Raw genomic sequence first — 22,578 nt, forward strand, 5'->3', positions numbered from 1 at the left:
CTGCTACCAATAGGAGTGAAAGTCTTAGTTCTTTAAAAAAAAAAGAAGTGTATTTTCTTTTTAAATATGAATCGATTGAGCCGTGATGCTCAATGTTTTCAGCTCACGTACGTGCTGGTGTGTTTGAATAGCACATTTACATAAGTTTAATCAAAGAGTCATGTAGTGTCCAGGAGGACGCCAAGCCACAGCACAGAAAAGTATGTTTGGATGTTGTTGTTATGCTCCCTCTGGCTTTAGTTTAATTAACTGACAGTTTGAGTTGTTGTCTGCTTGAGCTGACCAGCGTCTGTGTCAGCAACGCTGTCCCGAGCCCTGTAGAAGTCAGTCGGTCACATTAGTGCATATTCCAAATGAGATTTAAAAATCATTCAGTGCTGTGCTTCCAACACTACTTTTACAACTTTTCCCTCATGGCTTAGAAGTCCTGTTCTGACTTATTGGATGTACAAATGTGCACAGAGACCAACTGCAACTCAGAGAACAAACAGGAGACTTTAATGAGGATCCATCTGTGACCATGCCAGGAGCACATCTATAGTCTCTATCATTACCATAAGGTTCTAGTTCTATTGTAATGTCCTGAGGCACCTGTGGGAGGACAGCCACTGTCCTCCCACAGGTGAACTTTTTGGCTGAACCAACACATTTATAATTCACCACCCATCACACCTCCTATTTGCCTAGTTTGGGTTATTTTAACCGTGTTCTCGTCCTGGGAATGATGGTTGACTTTCTGGCTCAACATTTTGAAACACGGGAGAAAATTAAAGGAGTTTAACAAAAATATCGTTTAAACTTTTTAGGAAATACAGACATTTTTATACATAGTCCCTATAAATAGTTTTCAGATACTCAGAAGTAATTAGAGAAACTCGGGCAATTAACAGTTGTTTTTAGTTCTTGGATTGAAAACCTTTGCAGTTAAGTCCAAAACCTGCAGATATCGCCAAATGCTGTTCCTCCTTTGAGATGCTCTGTCAGGCCTTTGCTGCAGTCCTCTGCAGTTGCTGCTTGATTGTTTGTCTTTCTGTATTTAATTTTGTATTAACTATCTGGAAAGCATGCTCTTCTGGATTGTGATCACATGACTGACTTGGTCATTGAAGGATGTCCCATTTCTTTGCATTGAGAAACTACGGAGTTGTTTTTGGCTCATTATCCGTTTGGACTGTCAAGCACCATCAGTTTTGCAGCATTTGGCTCAATGTGGACAGAGAGTATTGCCCTATATGCTTAAGATTTATCCTATTACTTCTGTCAGCAGTCATGTCACCAATAAACACTAGTGACCTGTGGGAAGTTCTCTGTGACACTTGGAACAACCTACCTGCCGAGAAGAGCTCTGGACCAGTGCAACTAGGAGAATTGGTTTTCTGTTCTAAGATTACTTAGCATTAAGCACTGTCCCTTCTAAACACACACACACATTAATTTACCTCCCCATTGTGCTTTGTCACAAACAAATATGAGTTACATCGCATCAAATAATAAACTAAGGTGCCTGGAATCCATATTCAGAGCTGACCACATCAGCTCGGCATGCTCTTCAGTCTTCTTTATGAAATCCGTAGACAGTACAATGACACGGCTGATGTATTAACTAATAACTAAATAGCTGCAAGCTCCACAGCCCATTCATTTCTCTGAAGTGCTGGGTGGAGCCATACAGGGAGCTTGCTTTCTGAGCAATGGAAGTAATGGACATGATGTAATTTGCACAAGCTTACAACAACAGAGAAACTAATGAGCCGTTGGGTAAATGTAGAAAATAACTTTTTCAGTCTACCTTACCCTGAGGAGAGAGAAACAATCTGCCATTATCACTTCACTTACCTTCACTGTGCAAGAACTCAATTAAATTCCAGTCTGACCCCATGCTTACCTGATTTTTTTCCTGCCTTCATTTTTTTGTTGTCCTGGCAGCTGGTGCACATTAGCGTTTTCTGTTATGTGCACAGTTCAAACTGCACAAGGTCAATGACACAACTGGAATCTTTTCAATTTGGTGTTTGCAAATTTGTTCTTGCAGAGCGTTTGACCTCTGGAACATATTTGCAGGAGGATGTGCTCTCCAGGGCCAGATGGTGCTGCAGCATGTACCATTACCGTGGCTCAGGGACACGCACAGTGGTAATTATAAGGGATGAAGTGAAAAAAAAGAAAAACAGATAAAAGAAACAAAGTCTAAAGTAGCTCTGTCTCTCTCTACGTGCCTCTAAAAAAATGTTCCAGCCTAATAAAAAATGAGACTGACATATTTTATGTTTGAATAAATACACCGACTGTGCACAAGCCCAGTACATACTACATCTCAATCAAATAGAGCACCTTTGGAATGTGTATTCAAATCAAGGATGTGTAGCCAGTAAATCTGCTTTGACTGTGTGATGCTGTCATGTAAATGTGGAGCAAATTCTGTGATGAATGTCTCCAGCACCTCCAACACTCAAAGAATTAAAGCAGTTCTGAAGACAAAGAGTGTAACCCAATATGATCATTCTTTTTGTTCTCCAACTTTCAAAAAAGCTTTGGAATTGTATATTAGATAAAAAAGCCATAAACATCTGCCAAGCTATATTAATGCATACATTTTTTTTTTTTTACTTCTCATAGTTGTGTGGAATCACTTAGGCGTTGGTTTATTTTTCAGCTCCAGACTTTGCCACTTTTGCTAAAATTTACTGACAAACAGAATACCAACAATGAATGACTTCTTAATTAGAGCATTGTTCTTACTGAGAAATATTTACAGCACATTTGTTGCTATGAATTTGAACATTGATTAAAACCTGCAGGTAAATATTTGTTAGTAGATATGGTGCTGATAGGCATGACAGGAGGCCGAGCTGGCAGTGCTGAAGATGCTAAGATTTTCTGTGGGTGTGACAAGGATGGATAGGATTAGAAATCAGCACATCAGACGGACAGCTCAGTTTGAGATGGTTTGGAGGTGTAGATAGTAGGCATGTTAGGTAAAGGATGTAAAAAATAGAGCTGTCAGATAGAAGTCAAGCAGAAAGAAGATTCATTACTGTAATGACAGGACAGAAGAGGATGCAAGAGTGAGACGTAGGCAGATGATCTGCTGTTGATCAGCCGAAAGAAGAAGAAGACCTAAGGTAGCACTGTACACGAGTGGTATTTGTCGCTGATCTTTGGAAAACACAAAAGGGAATAAAGCCTGAAAAAAAACATTTTTTTCATGGTAATTATCAGGTAAACTTCCCATATTAAATTCATCCTATTCAGCATTTTCTGTTTTTAACAAAGGATTTGAAAATCAGTTTTCAATCACATATAGTCACAGAGCAAGGAGATCCATGCTACTGTGGAATATATGCCGTGGAAAATAACCAGTTGTGGTTTGCTGGCTCACTGAGTTGTTTTCTGCAAAATGTTATCATGCCGATCTTTTTCTAGCCTGCAGGCAAAGATATCTGTACAAATCTCTACTTGCATCACATAAATTTTGTGCCCTGAATGCGAAAGTCATTTTTAATAAGTAACTGAACCAAATTACCATGTTTCTGACACTTGTTTCAGTCCAGCCGTCTGCTTGTCTCAAATGAAAACTCCTCTTATGTCTTCCTCGTGTTTTACTCCTGCGCTAATGACCGTTTTGTTGTTTGTTGACAGATGCAGCCAATTAGTCAGGTGTGTGTGTGGGGAAAACATCAAGCCAAAACACATCACAACATATCACCTTCCCACGAGTGCTGATCTCCAGCTGTGTAAAGCTCCTTGTTTGCACCTTCAAATATCTGCAACCCCGTCTCTGCTCATTTGTATTTTTCATGTGGACTGAACGGAATGGGAGTCATGATTTTTGGACTCTCTCCTGTCCACTTGGCGAAGCACTCGTGTTTTTGTCGCCAGATCCTGTTAATTGGTGTATTTCACTGGTTTCGACGCAGCCAACAAGTCTAGAAGCTGTGTCCAGTTTTTAGCAGAAAGAAATGAGAGTCCCAGTGGGAGTAAGAGTCCAGTCATATGTTCCTTCACTGCCTGGTAACGCTTTTAAAAAGACTGCGAAGCGAGTGAAAGACTGAGCAGGAGCTTGTGTTTTATTTAATTCCATACAGGTTTCTTAAAGGCTCTTTAACATTATATTCCTGTAGCCGCGCTGGTGCCTCATTAGTGACTTACATGGAGCACACATCACTTTGATCGCCACATTTTTACGCCCACCTCCCTAAAGAAATATGAGTGCTACACTAATTACCTCATGTTTATATTGATTACACCCACCTCCTCCAGTAGTCCCTCATCCCCCTGTCTTCGTTTTCTCCGCGCATATCGAGCCTGTCAGGAATCGGGAGGATAAAGTGTATGGGCTGGCACTAAATGTCAACGATTTTCAGATTATCTGAGGCAACAGAAAACATTCAACTGTGACTAATTGCAGCCGTAGCGCTGACAAAATAAATCTCTGTATTGTCATGCATGTCGACAGTATATTATTTTGTCTGTGCTGGTGCTATTTCAATAATCTTGCGCAATTATTCAAGCACTATAAAAAAGCAGAAATAAGTGGTTTGCATTGACTCGAGTAAAGACTGAGCAATATATGATCACAAGCCATAACATTTCAGTTAATGTTCCTGTTTACAACCCTCTCCACCTATCCTTTCACCTGCCTTGATGTAATCAAAGTTTATAGCAACCCACATTTCCTGTGGGCCTGAAGGTAATTGAATTGTTCTAAAAGGTCTTCTCCCTGGAAATCCTCCCTTTGCTCATCTCAATCAATCACACCAACCTCAGATGCCTATTTATATTTCAGCAAATACACGAGCCACAGGTTTTCTTTATTCATTTTCCATGTTTCCATTTCTCAGTTTTATGCAGATGACGCCCTGGTGTGTGTGACAGCCGACAGACTTGATTGACTGCTCTGTCAAATCTACTGCTGGGAGGCGTCAGCTGCTTTCAAGGTGCATGAGGATCAAGGGGAGCTCTTATTGACTGAGAACGCTTCCTGGAAATAAACGCTTCTCCCCCGAACACCCTGCTTCACATTCATACAGTCTCCCCTGGGAGCCTCCCAGCACACCCACAGTGTTCTGCTGTTGGCTACCGAGTAGCTCCACTAAACCCAGTAGGTGGTAACCGTTTACTGAAGTACAACATGTACTACAATTTCAAGGTACATTTGATTCCATTATATTTCAGAAAGAAATAATGTTTTTTCTCACTTCACTATCTATATTCGTTTTGATTGATTAAATTCCTGCTTCCACTTCTATCTAACAGTGATCCTTTTTTTCAGCTGCCTATTTAAGCATTCAGCATAGCTTATAGAAACTCTTCATGGGTCCTCCTCTTTTATTTGTGTTTCCATCAACTATGGACATCATCTTGCTTTTAAGTTGAAAACTGCTGCTTCCCTTTCCCTCAACAGCAAGTGCATAGGTAGCTGTAATTGCTATATCTATTGTTATTATATTATACCTATTGTTGTATAGGTAACAGCTTCCTCCCCGTGTAATTCCTGTTATCACAAGTATGTGCCCCAGTGTATCTACTACAAGACCAGATGTGTGTTATCTTAAATTTTTCTTTACTGGTATAAAAGTATGAAAAGTAAAAGCTATGTAAATTTAAAAAAAATTAGCTTTTTAACGTTTGGTTTCATTATGAAAAAGAGGGTTGTTCTTCTTTTGTAACCAAATAATTTTACTGCCAAAAACTAACCAAGCAGCAAGTGAGACCAAAGCTGAACAGCAAGAAAAATGATCTGAGTCCAACAATAAAAGAAATGTGGAATAAATAAATAAATAAATAAATAACAGCCCCACGTGGGAATGAAGCCAACCCCTTTGGCTGTAAATCATCTGATTTCTTCCACCATCTTTCCAGCATCCTTATGTTGACTTTTGTTGCTGTTCCAAAGTGAAACTCTCCTTCTATACATCTTTTTAGCAATGCAGTACCACCCTGATTAAATGAGTTCATAACTACTTAGTGATATCTCCAGCTGACGGAGCAGTCTGCCTAAAAGCTATATTCGTTTGATTGATATCATTTGATATAAATGGAGGACTTATCAAGCAGTTATTTTGAGCATCTTCCGTGCATTCACTGCAGTCTTAAACTTTATCCTGCCAGTTCTTGATTCTGTCGACTATCACATGGCACAGGATGGAGGTCCTGGACAATTTCCAGATTTAATGTCTGAAAACATCTTAAATTTACTGGCATGTAAACCGTAGATTATACTGTATCATCAAAAGTTGCTGAATGAGGTGGTTGAGACATCTGACTCAGACTCCTCCTAGATGAGGTATTTTGGGAGTGTCCTACACAGAAGTGACCGCTCTGTGAACCTGGGATGCGCTGCAGAGATTATGTCTCAGTGGATTTGGGAACACCTCAGTGTCCCCCTGAAAAAGCTGGAGGACATGGATGGTGAGGGAGTACTGGGTAACGACCAATGACCTGGATCTGAATAAATGGCAGAAAATGGATGGATGGACAATTGCATCAGCTGAGCTTGAAATAAGTTTCCTGCACACTTAGTTTTAATTGTTTTAGCAAGACCACTAGTGCAATAATATGACAAACACACAAAAAGTAAAGAGCCTGAGGTAAACAACATAAATTTACATACTAAACAGAAGGACAAAAAGATGCTGTGCAAACAGTTTTAGGTGGTAGTTAAGTGTGCAGTGCTGTTCTGTATATTATAAGAAGGCTATGAGGAGCACATAACAACAGGGAGGAGAAAAGATCACCAAAAAGGTGGAATATTTAAGAATCTGAAATGCTTCACATGGATAAATACATGTACATGTACACAGATCCGTAGGTAGTACGCTTGCTCACTGACCTGTCCTCATCATTTTGAAGCCCGTAGGCAATGATAAGCGAACAAATCTCACCTGCCATTGCATGACTTGTGCACCCTGAATCTCAAAGATGTTTTTAAAAAAATGACTCACACTATATATTCAATGGAAATGTTCGAATTTCACAAACCAGCTTTGCCAGCCATTTGACTGCAGTCGGTCATGGATGTGAAATTGCAGAGAAGAGCTGCCTCCCATCATCTGAGCGACGATTTTACAAGCAGTGAGAGGAGATGTTCACAGCGTATTTGCAGCCGTGGCAAGCAGCTGAAGACATGAAAGATTTCACCAACTGTGCTAACCCAACTTAGTAAAATTTTGGAATACATTGACAGTTTGATGAATCCCTACTCTGTTGGATATATACTACCAGCAGCAGCTTTTTTTTTCTTTTCTTTTTTTTTTACCCTGAAGCAAAGTAAAGCAGAACAGCCACACACACACTCGTTGTTCTCCTTCTAACCAAACACGATGTGAGCACACTTATCATGCCTGCTTCAGAAACCCACCGTGTATGTTGAGCGGTTTGCTTGTCTGTCCAAACCTCAGAGGCAGCACTGATCTCGCTGGGAATTCTCGCACAACAGAGACAGAGGAGCTTTCAAAAGCCTCCTGAAAATAAGATATGTCCAAACCAATCGCGTATCGCACAAGAATATTTCCACAAAAGAAAAAAAGACAGCAGGACGAGGAAAGGATTCATAGCTCTTCAACAGCTAGGTTGTCTATCTGCCCCAGTGCTCAGTGCAGCCATGCAAACATTCATGACAAGCTGGTACATCTGCACTATGATCCTGCAAAAAACATGATATCTTGTTTAAAAAGTCTCATCTGTGCTTTCAGAATGATTGTCAGTGAGCTGCTTTTCTTTGTTAGGGCAAGTAAGAAGTTTAAAGTCGTGTTTTAAGTGGTGATTCGTCCAAATTAGGGAATAGATTTTCTCACTTGCTACCTCTGCTGTTGCAGATATGGAGTGCGATGGAGAGCTACATGTATAGGAGAGGTAAATAGGTCATTCTTTGACTGCAGCTCTACAGGGACTACATGACTTATATATATATACACAGTTGCTTCAGATCTGGTGACTGTGGAGACCATTTGAATACAATGAATTCATTGTCATGTTCAAGAAATTCTTTTGAGATGATTTGAGCTTTGTGACATGGTGTGTTATCCTGCTGGAAGCAGCAATCAGATCATGGGTACACTGTGGTCACAAAGGACATGGCTAGCGACAATACTCAGCAAGGCTGTGGTGTTTAAACAAAGCTCATTTGGTACTAAGGGGCTGAACACGTGCCAAGAAAATATCTCCCACACCATAACGCCATCAGCAGCTTGATTTTCTAAATAGGTGAAATTAAATGTTAAATTCCCTGCACTTACATAGTAGTTACAGAGCACTCTGACATCTTTCTTTAATCTGGTAGACCAAAAATTATTCAATAATTTAATACACAGAGATTTCTGAAGTGGTTACAAATTATATTTGGGAAAATAAATTAGGTTTATAATGTGTCAGCCCTGCAGTTAAATTGGGTTTGGCATTAAAAAAGATAAAGTTGGTTAGATTTAGGGAAGGTTTCAAATGTGTCATAGCTTTTTAAATTGTGTTTTTTTTTAATACGTGTTCTCATTGTGGTTTTTCCACAACAGGCAGCTTAATTCTGCAAAAATAAAACTTCACTCGGTGTACCGGCAAAGCAACAAACAGCAGAGAGACACAGATAGCAACTCAACGATGAACACAGAAAATTTAGCCGTGGAAGAGACAGATATTTTCCACAGGTGTTGGCAGAACCCAAAACCAGAGCTAAATGAGCGCGGATATTAGATCTTCACCAGGTGGCCAAAAACTCAACAAGTAAATGAGCAGCTGCTGCTAGCGAGTTCACCACATCCACTTCAAAGGTCAAACTTGTTTCTGCTGCTCCAGAGTTGCCACTGAACCCATTATTGCAAGTTTCATGGTTGTAATCATGGTCGTAAACACTTGCAGTCTGAAAATGGAAAACAGCAGTTTGCATTGTGCATTGTTTCGTAATATTACTTCCACTTTATAAGTTTTTAGCATTTAAAGGACTTGGTCCTTTTAAAACTGTTGGTTTTGGTAACTTGATCACAAAACTGCTGTTGTTTTTTTGTTTTTTTAGGGTGTAGATTTTAAGGTTAAATGACGATTGGCATTTGTCTTTAAAATTTAGTTCTATCTCATTATTTATTTGAAGGTAAACTATGTTGCTCCTGTAACATATTTTATTAAAATTAACCACTGTTAGGTTGTTTGGCTTTGTCGCAAGCTGCAAGCTTTGTGTCATGTTGCATTATAGTTTTTTGTGTTGGAAAAGTAAATATATATGTATGAAATTACAGTTAGATTTGCATCACAGTGGAAGCAGAAGTCTCCAAATCTCTCTGATTCAAACCAGACTCCACTACAGGTACAATAGCTTGTCACTGGGGCGCACTTCTCTAAAACACTCTTATTTATACCCCCATGGTTTGTACCTCACAGAGACCATTCCTGAACCTCTGGTCACAATTTCTGTGTACGTTAATGGAACAGTACAAAAAAACATTTTTAAAAGGATGCAGAATTGAATGTTACCTGTTATTTTGGTGTATATTTGAGCTTGAACTCTGGGAGACATCTGCAGTACCGAGAGAAAACCCACCAGGCACAGAGAGAACCGGCTACAAAATGAAACTTGTCATAATGATGTAAAGGAAACACTGAACCATAGAATCTAAGCTCAAACTGCACATATGCCATCTCCTGCTACTTCACCTCAAAATCTAGACAAATTGCTGCCAACGTGTGCCTTTAGCTTTTTCTGCATAGTTACCTTGATTTCCACTAATTAGTGATTTCTAGAAGTGTAAGTGAGAAAAAAGAATTATAATTTGAGCAAGTGCACCCTTGAGGACTTTACAGAGGAAAGTCTGGATATATAACAGTCCTAACCTAAGTATTTACAGTGCCATTATTATATTACCCGTAGTTGAATAAGTCCAGAGGATGAAATTTGCCATGAGGAAAGCTCCACTCAGTCTGATATGACAGGGCGTGTGTCATGAAAAACAAACTACACTAAAAAGCTCTTTTTGCCCGTTAGTTACCAAAGTGCAAAGGCTCAAGTGACATATTTAGCACTGTTATATTTGTTAAAGAGTAACAGCCATTTAAAAGGGGGCACTGCCATGGCTTTTGCACTCACTGACAGCATTATAAATGATTTCAGCCTCGATGTTTTGCAGTCCTTCACTCCTGACCTCCAATGGCTCCCTTGTCATTCGCTAGCATCTGGCCCACTTGCTTCCCCCCACGAGAGCGAGCATGTCGGGGCAGACAAGTGTGCCTCCCTATGGGCCCAGATGATGAGACAGTGCATTTACATTAGCCTAGTGAAGCAGGAGCGGTGGCACAATGCCAGCACTGAGGCACAGACCTTACAGCAGAGCATCTGGTACATTTGCACTATTGTCAGGAGTGGACTGGCCTGACTGCAGACAGACTCATAGACGACACTCAGGCAGAGAGGCAGACAAACTGGCACACAGTCAGATCATAAAGTCAGATAAACAATCATATTCAGACAGTTAATTAGCCATTACTCATTCAGCCAAACCAGCCAAAGAGGGAGATAGACTCCTGGCCTGTATCTCAGCCAGTTATTACCAGGGAGTGGAACTAGAATGGAGAAAAGACGCCTTCATTTATGGGATTCTGGCCTCCAGTCACTTGGATGGTAGGTTGCTATGTCCACAGGGAAATTAGGATGGCGAGAGAGTCGCTGAGTGTCGAAATTATCTTGGACACAAACTGTAATCTTCCTCCTAACCATGAATTTTCTTGGAATTTCAGCACAACTTTCAATAAAGATTCAAATGGAGGGGGCTGAAAATGGCACATTAGAGTGGCACTTTGAAAAAGGCACTTAGGTGCACCAAATGTAAATTTCCATTAGCTGGAAGGTGGATGGACACATTAATGGCAGTGAGGGCAGCAACGTTTTCAGAAGGGTTGCATTACACCGAGATTTGGTGTAACAGAGAGGGGAAAACTGCTGTTCTTTAGCTGAATTGGGTTAAAATTCATTGTGCACTAGAGCTGAAATATGCAATAAAAGTAGTTGCAAGAGGCTTTTTTTTTTTTTAAATAAAATAAAAGCTGCCCAAGCAGCAAAACAGAAAAAAAAATCCATAGAACAGAAAAGGAACAATCATTGTGGGTGATGATAAGAAAGGTTTCCCAGCCTTTACATCACAAGTTAGGGCCTGTGTACTTTCCCAACACAGTTTGTTTCATATTAAGACTTTTACCTTTACATAAAAGGAATTGTTGTCAAGCATTAATAGCCCGAATTTGTATGCTTAAAATAGACAATACATAAATGCAAAACTCATTTGGTAAGAGATATAGAATAATACAAAATCCATAGCTTTAACAAATATTATTTTCCTCATCATTATTTCATTCTTCAGCTCCTCCCGTGTCCTGTTTTCTCTGGAACTTCATTCTTTGTCTCGCTTTCAATTTATTTCTGTTATATTTTGAAGGTTATTTTCTTGGGTGGCTTTCACTAACCTCCTTTGTCCCCCCCCCCCCCCCCCCCCCCCACACACACACACACACACACACGCCCTTGTTAAATATGTTACCTGGGTTCACGTGTGCTTGGTTAGTCTCCCTGTCTGTATGTTTGTGTGGAACACAATACTAATGCTGAGAGCTAATCTTACACATCAGGTATTCATCATATGAAGGATAAATGTGCTTTATTTGAAGGCAATTTCCCTCATGTCCTCACTAAGTTAATGCAATAAGTAGAAAAGGAACAGTAAAGTTTGTTTTAGTGGTCTTATGCAAAAGTCCTTGGACACACTTTTATGTTTCATTTAAAATAAATTGTGACAACTTTCCAAATCATTAGCTGCTTTAGCTGCTTTTATGTCTACCAATCATGCTTTAGTTTGATCAGGAATTCATCTCTGTTATAACAAATCTTTCAGAGCCACATTTCAATGTGAAACTCATGTTTTGAGAAATCAAAATATGGGAAATTGTCATAACACGTGTCTCAACATGTGAAACTTGAACAAAGTTAATATAAAAGTGGGACACCTGGCTACCCTATCGCCCTCATACAGTCCAGCTTCCTGAGTTTCCAGAGTGCTATCCCCTCTTCTGTTTCAGTTCTTATCTGAACGTGGGTCGACTTTGTGAAACTTTATTGCCATTGTGACAGAAAGAAGAATTTTTTTAAAAGGAAACCTTACAATTGATATGTCCAATTTTACTGAGATACAAATACCAACACAATTCATCTCTTATAGACATCGGCATGTCTATAAGAGGCATGTACATAGTCTAATATTATAACATTTGACAATGCAATCACAATATAGCTACAACATAGGAATCGCAAAATTGTATCTGTAGTTTATATGTCTGTTCGCAAATCCAGAAGCTACGTCTTGAGATGAAATTGTGGAGTACAATGCATATGTAAATACTAAAAAACAAACAGGAAGACCACAGAGAAGGTTTGTGGATATAGTAGAGGAGGACATGCAGACTATTAGTGTAACAAAACAGGAGGCTAGGGATAAATTGAGATGGAAGCAAATGATTTGCTCTGACTAGCCCTAAAAGGATGAGCAGAAAGCAGAAGATATGAAAAACAGTACTGAGCAACCTAAACATTATAGCTCCAGATGCTTCTCAGCCATGGAAACGCATGCCACGAAGCTCCCAGCACACAGCTGATGTTGATGCTAGGAGAGGTTTGAACCTCTGCAAAGTGTTGGTAACTTTTACGCACTGTGTGCCTCTGTCATTTATTTAAGATTCATTGCCTTTTTACTTTCACTCATTAGTTGGATGTTGGCACACACAGACACACACACAGACACAGATCGATTACATAAGTTCTTTACCTAACAACAAAACAAATTTCCTTGCGAGGATAAAAGAGTAAAAATATCTCCTGATTCATCACCAGGACGTTGCTTTAATTGTTGGTGAAGTTATACTGTGAGTGCTTGTCTGCTCGTCTCCCCTCCAATAGAGGCACACAACAAAGCCAGACCTGTACAAAGCACCAGGTCTTCATCCGTGGCCCAGTCACCCCTGAAACTAGATTCCCTCTTCCATCATGCCTGAGGGAGCAATTTAATTAAAGGCTAGCTCAGAGCAAAGGACACCCATCACCCTATTCTTGATGTTTCCACAGTCAACAAATATGGAAAACAAACAATCCCCCAGTGGACGATGTCCTGGCCTAGCTACACCAACTGTAAATACACACAAAGTGAACAGATTGTCATGTAATGACAGCAGTTTACTGGGTAAAGGGGTAGGATTAAGTATTATTTGGTCTTTATTTTCATTTGAATGGCCCTAATGATTGACGTTATTTAATTAAATTCAGTCCTGGAAATCTCTTTTCTAATTTACCTGCATGCCATCATGAATGGGCTTCATTTTTTGGCCCATCTGGTAATATAATTCATTAATTTCCCTCCTAATGGCCTGTCAGCTATCATTATCATGTTAACAAAGTGTTTGTTACAGAAAGAGCTAGACCCCCATTCATGCAAAAATGAAAGGGGTCAAACTGTTTAAGTTTCAGCTGATCAGGTTTTTGGCAACGTTTCGGTCATTTACTTGTAGTAGCTTTCCGATTTACATGTCAAAGTCTGCATATGAAAAAAATAATAATAACAGTTATAGGAGTCACAAAACTTGTGACAGTGTTGTTCCTCTCTCGCCCACCCTTCACTTCTGCTTGAGGCTAGTAGTTGTCAGCAACATCAGCCAGCGTCTGTAAATCTGTGACTGAACTCCTGGCAGTTGGTTGAGCTGCACCGAGGATGTGTAGGGAGGCTATGACAACAAAAAGGAATAAATATAAGAGAAAAAGAAGCACAACACTTGTTCTGATAAGAACTAACTCAGTGAGAGTGAGAGAGAGAGCTCACACCTTGACTAACTGGATTTGACTCGCCTCAAGAGCTTGTAAATAGTTCACCGTAAATAAACTCACTTAAAATGACTTGAGTCCAGCCTGCACATTGGTTATGATATAAGGTGTGCTTCACATGACTGGTAACCATTTCTGAGGGACTTTTTTAAATATTGTGCCACAGTATGAAAAGCAATTTTACATATAACCATAAACATAATTAGTAGACCTAAATCCTTTTAACAATGGCTGGGTTCCATAATTAGTAAATATGTTCCCTCCAAACTTCAAGTCAATTGTATTTACAGCATATAGCACATTTAAAAAAACCAAAAAAAACAACCCTCACACACACTGAGGTTTCTGAAAACCTGGTGTCAAAACGTAAAACTCATGCCAACATAATAAAACTGTAAACCAAACAAAGAAAATCATTATAAAAATGTAACCGAATAAGAGAAATACTTGGATAAACCTGAAAAAGGAATTAAAAATAAAAGCATACATAAATGGATTTTTTTTTTCTAAACATTTAGGGGGGAAAAACTAATAAAATGCTCACATTGAAAATCACGAGACACAGACTTGACTAACAGCAAGTGGGGGGGGGAAGGGTATGTCAGTTGTCAGGTTTTTACATTGAATGGCAGACTGTTCCAGAGCCTGGGGGCAATAACAGCAGAGCCAGTTTGCCTTTAGCTTTTCGGCAAGAAGGGGGGCCACTGAGAGAAGTCTTTGGCAGGGTGACCTCTGTGACCTGGAGGCAAAATATGGAGTTAAATGATCTGTGATATATTGTGCAACTGATCCATCGAGGGCTTTTAAACTGGCTTTAAACTGGCTTTAACTTAGCAATGGTTTTCAAAGACATTGCTGACTTCAATAAAACCATGAAAACAGAAGGATTTCTGCAGTTTGGACACATGTGGATGAAGCACCAAGTGTTTTAGAATAAAGCATTGTAGAGTTTGATGGACTAAATAAAATAATTTCAGTTTTGCTGTTATTGGCAGGTAAGTGAGTGTAACCAGGAGTGATACTGAATATTGTGTATCTGAAAGACAGAGCTGAGGGGGTAACATGTGTAATTACAATGCAGTTTTATTCAAAGTTCAGATTTAGATTATTGGCTTTCATTTGGCCACCTGGAATATGGGACCAAGAGCAGTGACACAAAATTAAAATGGTGCAATTGGAAAAATCCCAAAATTATGAGCTGCAAGAAATGCAACTTAATGCAGAGAGAAGCTGCAGTTGGCTCTTCTGTACACATGGGACCTACAGTATTGGAATTCTCCCTTACAGTATGGGGGGGGGGGGGAGTCTTGAGCCACCTATCATGTAAAGATAGATCTATCTATCTATATCTATATATAGTGAGGAAAATCAGAAATAGGTGCAGCGATTTACTTAAACGTATGCAAACATACAAAACTAGTGTATGAGGCAAAAACAACGTTTGTCCGACAAATTCGAAAGTCCATATTTGGTCTGACCACTTGTCTTCTTCAAAACAACCTGAACTCTCTTAGAGTAGCTTTCTTGTTGTCTGTGAAGATTCTCAGTCATCCAGGTTATCATAGTCTAAGGAGCTTAGAAAGAAAAGCGTCTGGACTTCTTTGAGTTGCTTGAAGACGTTTCACCTCTCATCCGAGAAGCTTCTTCAGTTCTAAGGTCAAAAGGTGGAGAGTCCCAGATTTAAAGCCAGTGGGAGTTTCCCCCCAAAGAGGGACAAAGGACCCCTGATGATCCTCTACCTAATCACATGAGCCAAGGGAACTCAAAACTGGATTATAGATGGCAGACAGTTGGTGTCGTAAACCACCGTCTCTGTTCAAAGATGGTCGCTCACAGTGGACATAGATGGCTTCTTTCACTCCTCTTTCAAACCATCTGTCCTCTCTGTCCAAAATGTGAACGTTGGCATCTTCGAAAGAGTGACCTTTATCTTTTAGATGCAGATGGACTGCTGAGTCTTGTCCTGTGGAGGTGGCTCTTCTATGTTGTGCCATGCACTTGTGAAGTGGCTGTTTGGTCTCTCCAATGTAGAGGTCTGGGCATTCCTCGCTGCACTGTACAGCGCCGGCCGCGCGAAAAGCAACGACGGCGATCCAGTTTAGGAGGCCGTCCACAACGCCAATGAAGTCCAGTCAGCAGCCTGGAAGGTGGCTGGCGATGTTGAGGTACCGGACGTGGACCGGACTGGACCAGGCGAGGCAGGTGGCTGGAGAGCTAAACGAGTCCCATGAAAAATGCGCCCGTAGTCGGGGGAACACTATGGAACACAGAACAGAACCCAGAAGCGCAACTCTGACAAAGAAACCAAAAGACTAGAAATGATAAATAAAGGCAAAAATCAAAGTACAATAATAATGAAAACTCAAAACTCTGGGTCAATGACTCAGGCACCCCAACAGTAGTATCTCTCTTTTGAAATCCTCTGACCAGGATTTGAAACAAAAAATTTGGAGTTATCAGTCCTTGTATACTTTGGCATACCTCAGCTTGTTTCCTTTCCTTATGAATGGCCGCCTGACAGCCGGCCTTCCACGGAGACCATTTCTGATGAGGCTTCAGCGAACAGTAGATGGATCAACTGAAGGTTCCAGAGTCATCTCTCAGGTCAGGTCAGGTCTGTCAGAGATTTATTGATTTTTATTTATTTATATTTTGATGGACGTGACTTTCAGATACTGTTCTTCCACTGTAAATTGTTTTTTGGGCCTGCTACTTCTTCTTTTGTCCTCCACTTGTCCAGTTACCTCAGTTTTTAAAGAGAACTACACATAATCCCAAAGCAAAAGGGATATAATAGTTAAAAAGAAGATGAAAATATTCTTTAAGGATAATAATAATAATGTTGATTCAACAATCCAATTATTTAGCACATGCTTATACATATTATTACATGCATTTTTCCCACACCGTTTTTATTCTACAGAATAAAAAAGGTGTGGGAAAAAATGCATTGAAAACAAAAACACCCACCAACAGCATAATGCAGTTCAGCAGTATAACAAGTCACATCATCCAAGATCAGCTGAATCCCCATCACAGCATTTTTGAAGGTTCTGCTCAGATCTAGCGAGGAGAGTCTTTTAAAGTCACGACAGAATGCATGTTATTTATAGCAAATGTGAAAAAACATTCAAAGCGATTCATGTAGTCCTTTAAATCCTCCCTGTGTCTTTATTCTCCTGGTCAAACATGCAGCTATTATCTCAGTGGGATGTTGGATGAAAATAAGAATTCCCTATTTTTAGTGTGATATGATAAGTACCTTGTGAATGCATCTCCCATCTCTCCCGCTCTTGTATGCACTGTTGCTCATTCGCCCCAAATGGGGCAGTGTGCCTGCATTAAAACACGCCTGCTCATCATTTGTCACTGGGCCCAAGGGTAATGAACGGGGTGAATTGGATGTACTCTCTAATTATGGAAAGGACAAAAAGCCAGTATGATTCTCTTGTCAAAGTCCCCCTCCTGCAGAACCGTGGGGAGCAGCTTTCACTCATAAATCAGAGGCGGGATTCAGATCTGCATCGGATTAGAGACAACATAAAAGGGAGAAATATAGTGCAGACGTGGGCGACAGACAATCAGACATGGCATGGCCTATGGCAAGTAATAACTAGGCGACTGAGCATGCCCGCACATTGAAGAAGGCAAACACCTGCCAATCAGCATCCTTCATTGTCCGCATACTCAGCAGCATTACAACTACCATCATCATCATCATCATCATCGTGCTGGCCCTGACAATCAGATTTTGCAGCGTCATAACCTCAGTACTCCAGGGATCATTGCAGTCGATCAACATGCTCCAGCTGCTGCTGGCATGCTAGATTGCTTGTGGTGGTGATTACATTTTAAATTTGTATGGCTTCTCATGGTCTGATGGTGATGGTAAGAGTATATAGAGCCGAAGCGCCCACACAGCAGAGATCTGCACTGGCCCCTCATGAATACTCAGTGGAACTTGTTTTAAAAGAGAGCACAGTTAGAGTTCACAGAAACCAGACTTTTTATAGCACGCAGGGGGGAAAAACCAGTTACTACTTTAACGAGAGCAGCTGCAACAACTGACTTCTCTGTTTCTGGCTTTATAACAGTTTCTACAAACTCACAGTGGAGGTTTGATCCTTTTATCTTACAACAGATTCATGTATAATGTAAAAGCACCAGCATAACATCCAAGCTGTAGTAATCCTGGTCGTGGCATTTCCACAAAAATAAATCCGTTCATTTAAATCCTTTGGAGAAGTATTAAATGCCGCAATAGGCTGCACTAATAATGAAGATACAGAAGAATTCATTAAATCCATCTCTGTAAAGATGGATCGAGCAAAGCTTCCTCGTGTTCATATTATGCTGCAAATTTTCATTATTTTCCAGCTTTCAGTTTGAGGCATCACTCTCCTCTCGGGACTGTAGATAAAACCCGACTCGGGGGGGAATTAAAGTGAAGGTGTTGCACAGACGTCCTGCTTGCTTCTACGTGCTTGTGTAGACTTTTGTAACACTTTTGTCTGGTTTCCCAAGAGGGAATATGAGCACAAAAAATCAGACCGTGTTGTCTTTTAATCCCCTGGAAGTTGAAGTCAAATGTCTGTGGACGTTGTTATGGGGCGTTACAGTTTTACGTCACAAATATGATTGGGATTTTAAAATTCACGACATCAGCAGCAGCAGTGGAAAAACAGCCGCGGAGTAAATAATTTGTGCTCCTGAGAATGCTTTGTCGATTTGCCAAATTGCCCACGTTTCCCCAAATATCCCCGCTAAAGCTCAGAGATATGCATGCCCTCTAACCACGCAGCAATCGGTGCACTCTTCGAAAACAGACTTTCTGTGAAAGTCCTGTTCTCATATGCTGTTTTTGTTATTGTTGTTATTGTTCAGCCTTCCAACCTTTCGCTGTTTTATTGCACATTTTCCCCCAGTGACTCAGATGGCAACACTGATGTGAGTTATTGCTTCTGGGAAGTCTCTCTTGCGTCTCCCTTGGGGATCTTTTTTTCATAAGCAGATTATACACAATCACTAGCAAATGGGGGTGAAACATGCAGCCACTCCTCTCTATATTTAATGCTGTCATATTGTCATATGTGGTGCTTCGTGCAGAATGGAATTGCTGGAAAGCTGCTTAAAGCTGGTTATAATCTGCATATATATATTTTTTACCTGAGCAAAGATTAAAACTATAAACAAAATGAGCCAACAAGTGCTGCCCGTGTTACTAAAACCTTACATGTCTTCTTCATCTGTGCCATTGAACTATTTTGCTGCTCAAAACATATTACAAAAACATTATTCAGCCACTCTGTTGCTCTGGTTGACATCTTCCTTTATTCCAGTAAACAAAGATGTAATTTATGCTGAGTCATGAATTGTAATTGAGTTGTTTTATGCCAAAGCCACACCGCTGGTTTTTTATGGAAGTGACAGCCTCTGAGGCCAAACATTTAATAATTTAATAATAATAACCTTTATGTCCCTAACGTTTTCTAAGGCAGAGTTAAAAGGTGCTTCAAAACAGTGACCAAAAAGTGGATTAAGTGCCAAACATATACATCACTAAGATATATGCATAACAAGTTGTAATAATATGAGGAAATGATAGATTTTAATGTGTTCAGCTACAGAGGAGCATGGCAATGTTATATCGAGTCAAAAGGCACTTGTGAAATGCTGGTTAAAACTGAGATGTTAATCAAAGATGTAAAACTCCGATTGCTTCGGATCAGTTACTTACTGAGCAGCACCGTTAGAAATATGATCAGGACCAAGAACAAGGACTTGAACACTATTTGAGTTCAGGTACATAAGAAATAGCGTGAGGCAGAAATGCTGTGAACCCAGATTTTCTTCCAGACTGGCTAAGTTATACAACTGGCAGTAAATGGATAACAGTGCTAGAACACTTTACATGGGCAAGGGGCGCCAGACAGAAACTGAACAAGATCGGTCCAGTGACTGAGATCTGTGGGAAACCACGAGCATGAGGACATTTTGTGGAGTAAAATTGTAAATGGTGACTATGCTGTGTGATAATATGAAAACCTGTAGATCATCTAATTAGGCTAACCCTGTTTTCAAAGTGCTGTATGAGCCAAAAACATCCTCAAAGGAAGGCAATACTTTCTCTTTAATACAACTGTACATGAGGGGAATTTAAAAAATAATTCACCGAGGCCTCATCTCAACTAATTTGGATCACTGAACTGGAAATCTCAGCTGCAATTTGTCCTGTCTTTGTTTTTTTTACTAACAACTCTTCCAGGAAGCCCATACTCTAGTTATGGTGAGTGAAAATCTAGTGTTGCGTTTTACCTGATATTGGTTAACCAGTCTGTGTGCATTTATACCTGTACAGTATATATATACACCTTGCTAATCAAGCTTCAGATCAGTCCAAAAAACCAAAGGTGACCACGTCCATCTTTTCCAGAGTATATACGCCACACAACTTAAGCAGTTAAGCAATGACTCTTAAGTCAATGACTTAACTGAAATCTCCACTTTATTAGCTGGCAGACTTAACAAACAAAGGCAGAGCAGAGCTGGAACAGAATGACTAAAAAACTAGTCTTGGCAGACCCACAAACAGGAGTACACACAATATGAGAGGAGATCACCACAACAAACAGAAGAAAACTTAGAGCTTAAATGTACACATAAGGAAATCAGGAGATGGAACACACAAGTGAACAGAGGTGAACTAAATCTGACTAATGACACATGGGAAGCAAAAGTGAACATACACAAACACGATAGGGGACTAACAAAATAAAGCAGGCAGCAATGCATAGAGACTCAGGTGAGGCTGACGCTGGGACTGGGGAATAATCAGACATGGAGACATGATAGATGGAGAAAACCAAAGAACAAAACAGACGTCAAAAGGAGACGCTGAAGACAGAACACAGAGACGAGACACGAAAAAGAGAAGATATATGAACGCAACCAAGAACCAAAAACTAGAAATTTAAGTTACAAAACTCAGAGGTTCTCAAAAAGTGAACATAAGTATTTCATAATCCTACAGAATGAATAAAACAAATTATTGACCCGGGATTGTGACGAGGGCATGGAAATAGAAAAAAAGTACTTTAATAAACAGATGACATTTTTAAAACAAGCATATGATATATATTACATTTTATTTTCTGCCAAAATATATTCTGCCTGCCTGGATTTTGACCTCTTTTGAGAATTCTGTTGCTTCTAGTCTTTTAAGATCAAGACATAAGCAAAACTTGTCTTCTTTGGCTTGTGAGGCCAGTCAGTAATATAACACATATAAAAACATCCTCTGAGCTGTAGCACTTGCAGCACTCCATACCAATAAGATTAGGAGGGGTTGAGTGCAGATAAGTGAGGGAGGGCGGTCCAAGATCTGACACAACAACTTGCAGTCACAGAAGAAAGAATGGCAGACGACAAGATGAGACCTTGTTTATTGCTGGCAACTTTTGTAAAGATCTAATCAAAAGATGTTTTTCTGTGTCATTTGGCTCAACTGTCTCATTTTAACCCCATTCAGTTTTATTTCTATAACACGTTTAATGCACGCATAAAAAAACTAAACTAAATAAATAGAATGTCAAAAAAGTGTAGCAAAAGTCAAAACACCAAAGTAAACAATTGGAAATAAACAAAACAATCACAAACAACAAAATGTGGAATATGTCTTGGTGTCAAGGCAAAAAATTATGGGGCACCTAAAGTAAAAGCCAAAAAGTATCTTGAGGTTTATTTTGAAAATGATGGCTGTGTCCTTTAGATTCTGAGTAGGGCTGCAGAAGAGGTCAGCTTACAGGGTTTGAGGAATGTGCTAGCTAGAACTAGTTAGGCTGGTAATTTAATTGGCTCCAACCAGAGAATTTATTTTTAAAAATCTGTTATTTTTTCTTTGTCAACTTGAATTAGAAATGGTTTAACATTTGCAATATTCTTTTTCTAAACTGACTTTTGTTCTGTTTCTTATTCAAATGTTCAGTGATTAAAGATGAACCTCAGATATTATGATCTCTGCTTTGTGTTGATTTAACTTTCAGAAGTAGCATGACATCCATACACTTATGTAATTAGCAAATAATCTATATCTAAAAAAAAAAAATCATCAGAGTATGCAGTAGGTTTTTTTTATGTCTTTAATATTTTTTTTTCCTTTTTTAAATGGTAAGTTTTCCAACATTATATGTTAATGAAAATAAGACATGCTAAGTTGCATAAATGTTCAATAGATGATAAAATAAAAGCATAAATGTGTATTTTAGACATTTCACCATTATTCTAAAAGATGTGATAGAAAAAATGCACTAAATCTCAAAATAGATCCGTGTAGCAGCTTAAAAAAAGCAGCTTCTTTCTTCTTCTTTTTGTGACTTTGTGCCCTTTGTTAATGAAGTTATCTTCACTTCAGCAGATCAAAATGCTGACCATAAGAAGAAAAGGAAATATCCGAGGCCGTATCCTTGAGTTGATTCTTTCATTCCAGAAAAAACATCTCTCAAATACCATCTTCTCATCTGCTGCTGACTTGAGCGGAGTGAAAAATGCTCTTAAATCATGAATATTTTTAAACTCTATCCTTCTGTCTGAATGTGAATGTTAGTAGATGCTGCAAGACTTCAAACTGCATCCGTAGGACGTGACTGCATTGTATTTGTTTTGGTCCAACTACATCAGCTGACTGTACATTTTAAAACTTTTTTTTATTTCATTGATCACTTTTTAAGTTTTGGACTAGATGA

At 39.5% G+C, this 22,578-nt stretch overlaps 1 long non-coding RNA gene across 2 annotated transcripts in view; it reads right to left on the reverse strand.

Moving 5' to 3' along the window:
* Positions 1-15,850: 15,850 nt before the first annotated feature.
* LOC113010551 (uncharacterized) overlaps positions 15,851-22,578 on the reverse strand; it is a 31,218-nt gene continuing 24,490 nt past the window's right edge. The window contains exons 1-3 of one of the 2 annotated variants that reach the window (XR_003270366.1): positions 17,100-20,956; positions 16,808-16,914; positions 15,851-16,453 (exon numbers count right to left, since the gene is read on the reverse strand). This is a non-coding gene — a long non-coding RNA (uncharacterized LOC113010551). Of the gene's footprint in view, positions 16,454-16,807; positions 20,957-22,578 lie in introns of those variants that run through there. The other variant, XR_003270367.1, reaches the window with a different exon arrangement.

Source organism: Astatotilapia calliptera, chromosome 18, assembly GCF_900246225.1.
Source record: "Astatotilapia calliptera chromosome 18, fAstCal1.2, whole genome shotgun sequence".
NCBI classification, from domain to species: domain Eukaryota; kingdom Metazoa; phylum Chordata; class Actinopteri; order Cichliformes; family Cichlidae; genus Astatotilapia; species Astatotilapia calliptera.